This window comes from Perognathus longimembris, chromosome 28 (assembly GCF_023159225.1).
Source record: "Perognathus longimembris pacificus isolate PPM17 chromosome 28, ASM2315922v1, whole genome shotgun sequence".
Classification (NCBI taxonomy): Eukaryota; Metazoa; Chordata; class Mammalia; order Rodentia; family Heteromyidae; genus Perognathus; species Perognathus longimembris.
Window position 1 is genome coordinate 49,929,801 of NC_063188.1, and position 7,111 is coordinate 49,936,911.

Genomic DNA, 7,111 nt, shown 5'->3' on the forward strand with positions numbered 1-7,111 from the left:
ATTACAGGAAAACGGATGAAATCAGAGGTAATGTTAAGGCACAAAAGACAGGCTTAGAACAACATATGTAGCATGTATTTATGATCACATGTGTAATATAGATTTAAAACATACATATAACAATAACCATATAGAGGAAAAAGAGAAGGTAGAGATTGAATAATAAAGAAAATTATTGCATCTGTGTAGGAAATTGATATTTGTATACTATCTGGGGAAGAAAGAAAACAGTTATGTGTGTGCCTATCTTTTTCAACTATATAATTTTGGTATAGGACCTAAAGAACCCCATAGAATCTACTCCTAAGCTACTAGAGCTGATCCAAAACTTTGGCAAAGTTGCAGGATGTAAAATAAACCCTGAAGGTCTTTGATCCATTTGGAATTGATTTTGGTGAAAACACTAAAGGAAGGAGTAGGAGAAGCACTTGGGCTCCTTGGCGCATGACGGAACTTCCTTAACAAAGACCCACCCAGAGAGGATACAAATCAAAGAAAGGTTGGACAAATGGGACTGCATCAAACTGCAGAGCTTCTGCAAGGCAAAGGACATAGCTCACAAGATAAACAGAAAGCCTACAGACTGGGAGAAGCTCTTTACTGGGCCTTCAACCGACAAGGGCCTCATATCTAACATATATGCAGAACTAAAAAAATTACCTTCCTCCAAAACAAAACCGCAAAGAACCAATAGCCCCCTCATCAAGTGGGCTAAAGACCTACAAAGAGACTTCTCTGATGAGGAAATGAGAATGGCCAAGAGACATATGAAAAAGTGCTCTACATCACTGGCCATAAAAGAAATGCAAATCAAAACAACATTGAGATTCCATCTCACCCCAATAAGAATGTCATATATCAAGAAAACTAACAATAACAATTGTTGGAGGGGATGTGGCCAAAAGGGAACACTACTTCATTGTTGGTGGGAATGTAAACTGGTTCAGCTGCTCTGGCAAGCAGTATGGAGATTCCTCAGAAGGCTAAATATAGAACTCCCCAAAGACCCAGCAGCCCCACTTTTGGGTATCTATCCAAAAGACCACAAACAAAATCACAGAAAAACCACCTGCACAACAATGTTCATGGCAGCGCAATTTGTCATAGCTAGAATCTGGAACCAACCCAGATGTCCCTCAGTACATGAATGGATCAGGAAAATGTGGTACATATACACAATGGAATTTTATGCCTCTATCAGAAAGAATGACATTGCCCCATTTGTAAGGAAATGGAAGGACTTGGAAAACATTATACTAAGTGAAGTGAGCCAGACCCAAGGAAACATGGACTCTATGGTCTCCCTTATTGGCAATAATTAATACAAGTTTAGGCAAGTTATAGCAGAGGATCACAAGAGCCAAATAGCTATACCCTTATGAACACATAAGATGATGCTTAGTGAAATGAACTCCATGTTATGGAAACGATTGTTACATCACAGTTATAACTACTTTCAATGTCCCATGTGTATCTGTAGCTTCTATTATTGATGATGATCTTGTATCACCTTCCTGTGGTTGTACCTACACTATTGGAAACCGTGTATACTGGTATTAGAACTAGGAAATTGAAAGGGAATACCAAAATCGAGGGACACAGGGTAAACAAAGACAAACAACTACAAAAGCAATACTTGCAAAACTGTTTGGTGTAAGTGAACTAAACACCCCATGGGTGGAAAGGGAAAGGGGGAGGAGGAATGGGGGGTATGAGGGACAAGGTAACAAACAGTACAAGAAATGTATCCAGGGGCTGGGGATATGGCGTAGTGGCAAGAGTGCCTGCCTCATATACATGAGGCCCTGGGTTCGATTCCCCAGCACCACATATACAGAAAATGGCCAGAAGGGGTGCTGTGGCTCAAGTGGCAGAGTGCTAGCCTTGAGCAAGAAGAAGCCAGGGACAGTGCTCAGGCCCTGAGTCCAGTCCCCAGGACTGGCCAAAAAAAAAAAAAAAGAAAAAGAAATGTATCCAATGCCTAACGTATGAAACTGTAACCTCTCTGTACATAAGTTTGATAATAAAAATTTGAAAAAAAAGAAATGAAAAATAAAAAAAGAAGAATACAGTTATCAAACCTGAACACAGACAAGTTTATATAGTATTTTCTTCTGTTCCTCTTGGTTGGCAGAAGCCACACAGACCTTTTTGTCATCTGGCAGATACCACTAATGATGGCAGCATTGTAGCAGACAAGCCTGTTTAATGTGTTGTAGTTCCTGACAGACAACTCCTGCCAGTGTTTCTGTAGCCTCCTCAGGTTCATGAGTCTGGATTTCATGAATGAAGTCCAGGGTTATTAGAGATTGAATGTGAAGAACATTATTATTTTTATAAGATGATTTTTACATATGCTTTATGAGTTATTATTAGCAAATATTTCACTTTTAGTGAAATTAAAATTTTAAACTAGTGTTATTTCCTTGAACAGATAAGGGAAAGAAAACTTGGTTTTCTGACACATCACTACTAAACAGGCAGTTCGGGTAAGCTCTGGAATGTGTAGAGAAAAATCTTTAAGGCTATGCCTAGCCTCAACCCACTTTGTTCTATAAAATATTAGTCTTGATCTAAGCCATTTTCCATTTTATATTCATATTCAGTACCAAATATAGTGACGTTACATACTCTTTACATATGAAAACAACAAACACCTATTTAGCAAAAATCACGAGGTAGAATAGTGCTTATCTTATTTCCACAAACAAAATATTAACATATATGAATTTACCAGATTAAATCACAAACATGTGCACATGTGAGTGACTCAGACCCATATCAGACAAAACAGGCTCCTGAAGATACTGAACAGCTAGGTTAAAGAATGATGCATCCCTTTACCTGTAGTTACAGAGGCTCATACCAAGCATCTAGTGTATGCTTATCACTAGCTGAAAGACTCCTGATTTCAACCCTGGGCTTCATCCTCAATTTCTTTAAAAGCATGCCTTTGCTTGTCTGAACTCTACCAGAAATCAGCTCTATATCTTGAACCAGCATTGAGTGCACCTTCCCAGAGACTCTGAATTTAACACCCGTGGGCCTCTGTCATTCTGGGGTGATGGTCATTACTACTATCTTATGCGACCACTTGCAGTGATTGCATCTCTAGCCACTCTCTGCTCTTGCCTTAGGCAAGGCCTGCTTTGAATCTTGTACTGTTGTTTCAGCCCTTTCTTGGTAACCTCTGTAATATTGTGAACTGTAATGTTTGATTTGAGAATCAATATTAATAGTTAAGTTTGGAATAAAGAACTTGGGCTGCCTGTGGTTTAGACTATCAAGTGATCTTAGTAAGTAATGTTTGATGAGTTAATGCTGACAAAAATAGATGTAACTAGTGAATTACCTCCTACTCAGATTCTACCATTATTAAGACACAATTGTTTCTACCTGTTTTCAATAACAATTACCACAGAAAAGTGACTATGATTTATCAGCATAAATTTTGTTTGTTTGTCCTTATGCTAGTAAAGAAGGATAATTGGAATATAGAAACTGATAACGTTTTACAAAATAATGAACTATTCTAACACTATTTAACATTATATTCCATCATTTAATAGCTCTTCTAATGGCAGTTATTTACACATTGCACATTTGTGATTAAAGTCAGAGGCAGTTCTTTTAGATTTCCCAGGAAAATGATGCTGTGGAAAACTTTCAGGAAATGAAGAGTGAAAACTAATATGAGGAAGGAAGTAATATAAATCAATAATAACAAAAATAGTCATAAATTTCCAAAGTGGCAGACTTGGTGACAATTTTAGTTGAATCAGGTATCGCAATCAAATATGACTTGTGAAATGCAATGTGATGTATCTGGTGAAATGTTTTGAAAGGGAAATACTAATACACAGGGAAAGCCAGCCTTATGCAAAATAGAATAAACTTTGTAAAGGATGCTTTTAGTACATTTTCCTACGTTTAAACACATAACTATAAAATCCATCATGATATAAATCAGCCTTATATAAGTAGCTGTTTAATTCTTGCTATTTTTTGTTTTATATCCTAAGATGTTATTGCTAAATAATCAGAGAAATGTTATAGAAATGGCACAAATCAGTTAACCCTTCTAAAATTGTCAACAAAAGAGTTTTTTTTCAATACAGGCACAAATCTGAATGTTATCCTAGAAAAATCATTGTTTTGCAAAAGAAAATAAATATCATTATTCAAAGAAATTTGTTTATAACTATGAGTTTTATTCACAATGTAATAATTATTCTTATATTAACATATCCATTTTCAACTTCTTTTTAAAGCTACTCACACTATTGCCAAAGGAAAACCCTATTTTCTGGAAAAAGTCTCAATATTTACATTTACATTAATTATTTAATACTGTATTTGTGAAGACTAAATTGAAAAAAAATTGCTTCTAGGACCTGTCTCAGGAGTCTGGCCTCTCTGATTAAATTCTGCCACTATTCCCCATATGAATTCCTGATTTTTGAAATGAGCTACTAATGCAATGATCCATTATACAATGTCTATGCTAATGTATGTTAAAGGAAATTGGAGAACTCATAGCATCTTGTGATATAAAGAGTACATATTTTAATTGATCAAAAAGAAAAAAAATAGGGGCTTGGAATATGGCCTAGAGGTAAAGTGCTCACCTTGCATACATGAAGCCCTAGGTTCGATTCCCCAGCACCACATAAAGAAGTGGCACTGTGGCTCAAGTGGTAGAGTGCTATCCTTCACCAAAAAGAAGCCAGGGACAATGCTCAGGCCCTGAGTTCAAGCCTCAGGACTGGCAAATAAACACAACAAAAAACAAAAACAATACAATTTCTCAGTAGCTTTTGAGGAAGGTGGCTGGGAATGTGGCTTAGTGGTAGAGTGCTTGGCTACCATGCATGAATCTCTGGGTTGGATTCCTCAGCACCACAGAAACAAAAATACGGAAGTGGTACTATGGCTCAAGTCAAGCCCCAGGACTGGCAAAAAACAAAACAAAACAAAAAGAAAAAAAAATAGCCAAGTCTTTGTTAGTACCATAGCAACTAAAAAGTAACTTTGTAAGAGGATGTTGAGAACTTAGATTCTGAAATGAAACTAAAAGTTAATGAGTAAACGTCTTTAGACCCACTTAAAACTGCTATCTATGGGGCTGGGGATATAGCTTAGTGGCAAGAGTGCCTGCCTCGGATACACGAGGCCCTAGGTTCGATTCCCCAGCGCCACATATACAGAAAACGGCCAGAAGCGGCGCTGTGGCTCAAGTGGCAGAGTGCTAGCCTTGAGCGGGAAGAAGCCAGGGACAGTGCTCAGGCCCTGAGTCCAAGGCCCAGGACTGGCAAAAAAAAAAAAAAAAAAAACTGCTATCTATGATACTTATTTTGAATTATTCATATTAACTTGAATGTTTAGAGATGTTTCTAAGATATAAAGTAGATGATAAAGTAAGGAGATGAAACACTGGTGTGTGTGGGAGGGGGGGGTTCATTGTATATTTTCTTGAAAGTACTGGTTGTTATCTTCCCAATATTCTCATTTTATCCTCAAACAAGTCAGGTAAGAGTCCTTAAATCTCGGGAAAATTTGTCCTCATGCCTACACTTGAGATGAGCATGTGATCAAATTCTGACCAGGAAAATACAAGGATAAATTTTCCAGGCAATGTTTGCTTTTGAAAAACCATAGGAGATGAAATTTTTCCCTCTGGGCATCTGTGGCTTATTCCTATAATCCTAGCTACTCAGGAGGCTGAGGTCTGAAGAACTGAGGATTGAGGCTCAAAGACACCCTGGGAAGGAAAGTCCACGAGACTCTAATCTGTAATAAAGTACTCAGAAAAAGCCAGAAATGGTGCTGTGGCACTATCCTTAAGCAAAGAAGCTCAGGGATAGTGCCAGGGCCCTGAGTCCAAGACCCAGGACTGGAAAAAAAAAACAAAAAACCAATCTTCTCCATGCCAACTCTCTTTCCTTACCTTAGCACAATTTTATGGAATGCAGTAGATACATACTAAAGTACTGCATTGCCAGCATCTTACTCTCTGATAATTTATTATTTGGGAAAAACAATTTTGTTTGAGCTATAACAAATGGACATTTTGTTTATTTTTAAAATTTATTTTGTTTTCTTTTTCTTTTTTTTTTTTTTTTGTTTAATTAGTACCAAGGAAACAAACCCAGGGCCTCATGAGTGCTAGGAAAGCACTCTGCCTCTAAGCCACATTCCTAGCCCCATTTTGTTTCTTATGGTCGACCCATTCCAAAATTTGATCCTCTCCTACTTTATCTTCTTCTTATATTTACTGTCTCCATCTATCTATTTAAATTTAGTAAAGGAGGAAAATCATACTAATATGGCTGCATTGTTGGAATGAATCAAACATTTGTGAGAAGACTAAGAAGTGTATCAGAAATATAAGGGCTATGTGTACATAAGAATTAGAGTGAAGTTTGAACACTTGTGGCTCACGCCTATAATCCTAGCTATCAAGAAAGCTGAGACTTGAATTATTATGATTCTAGGCCAGCCTAGATAGAAAATTCTGAGACTTATTTTCCCAAATAACTAGCAAAAATTTATGCCAGTGGCATGGCACAGGTGGTAGAGCAACTGCCAAAAAGCTGAGAAAGCATAAAGCCTTTAGTTCAAATGTTTTGACTGATAACAACAACAGTATCAAAAAAACAATTGGACTGGATATGTATCACTTATAGAAGGTAGAATTATGGAGTAATATTCAGTTAGAACATACTTGGTCCCATCACAGTCTGTTTATGATATCTGTTCTACGTAGTTGGTACTCAGATTGTATGGAATATAAATGTTTCTATTATGAAAAAATGAAGTGAGGCAGGTAATGACAAAATTGAACCAAGAAAAGTAAAATCCAAAGATATTAGCCTTTAAAGAAAACTTCAAATCAAAAGGTAAGTGCCATTTTTACTTTATTATAAATTTCTTATGATTTGGGAAAGAAAACATTTTGTGATTGTATAAAACCAAGAGTAATCTACAATAAATTTCTCTAAAATATGAAGTTTTTTAAGCAAGTAAGTGGGAAAATCTCAGACTAATATTATTATATGCTATCTTTGTCTCCCACTCAAGTTTACATTATCAAACATAGCAATGGCAACTT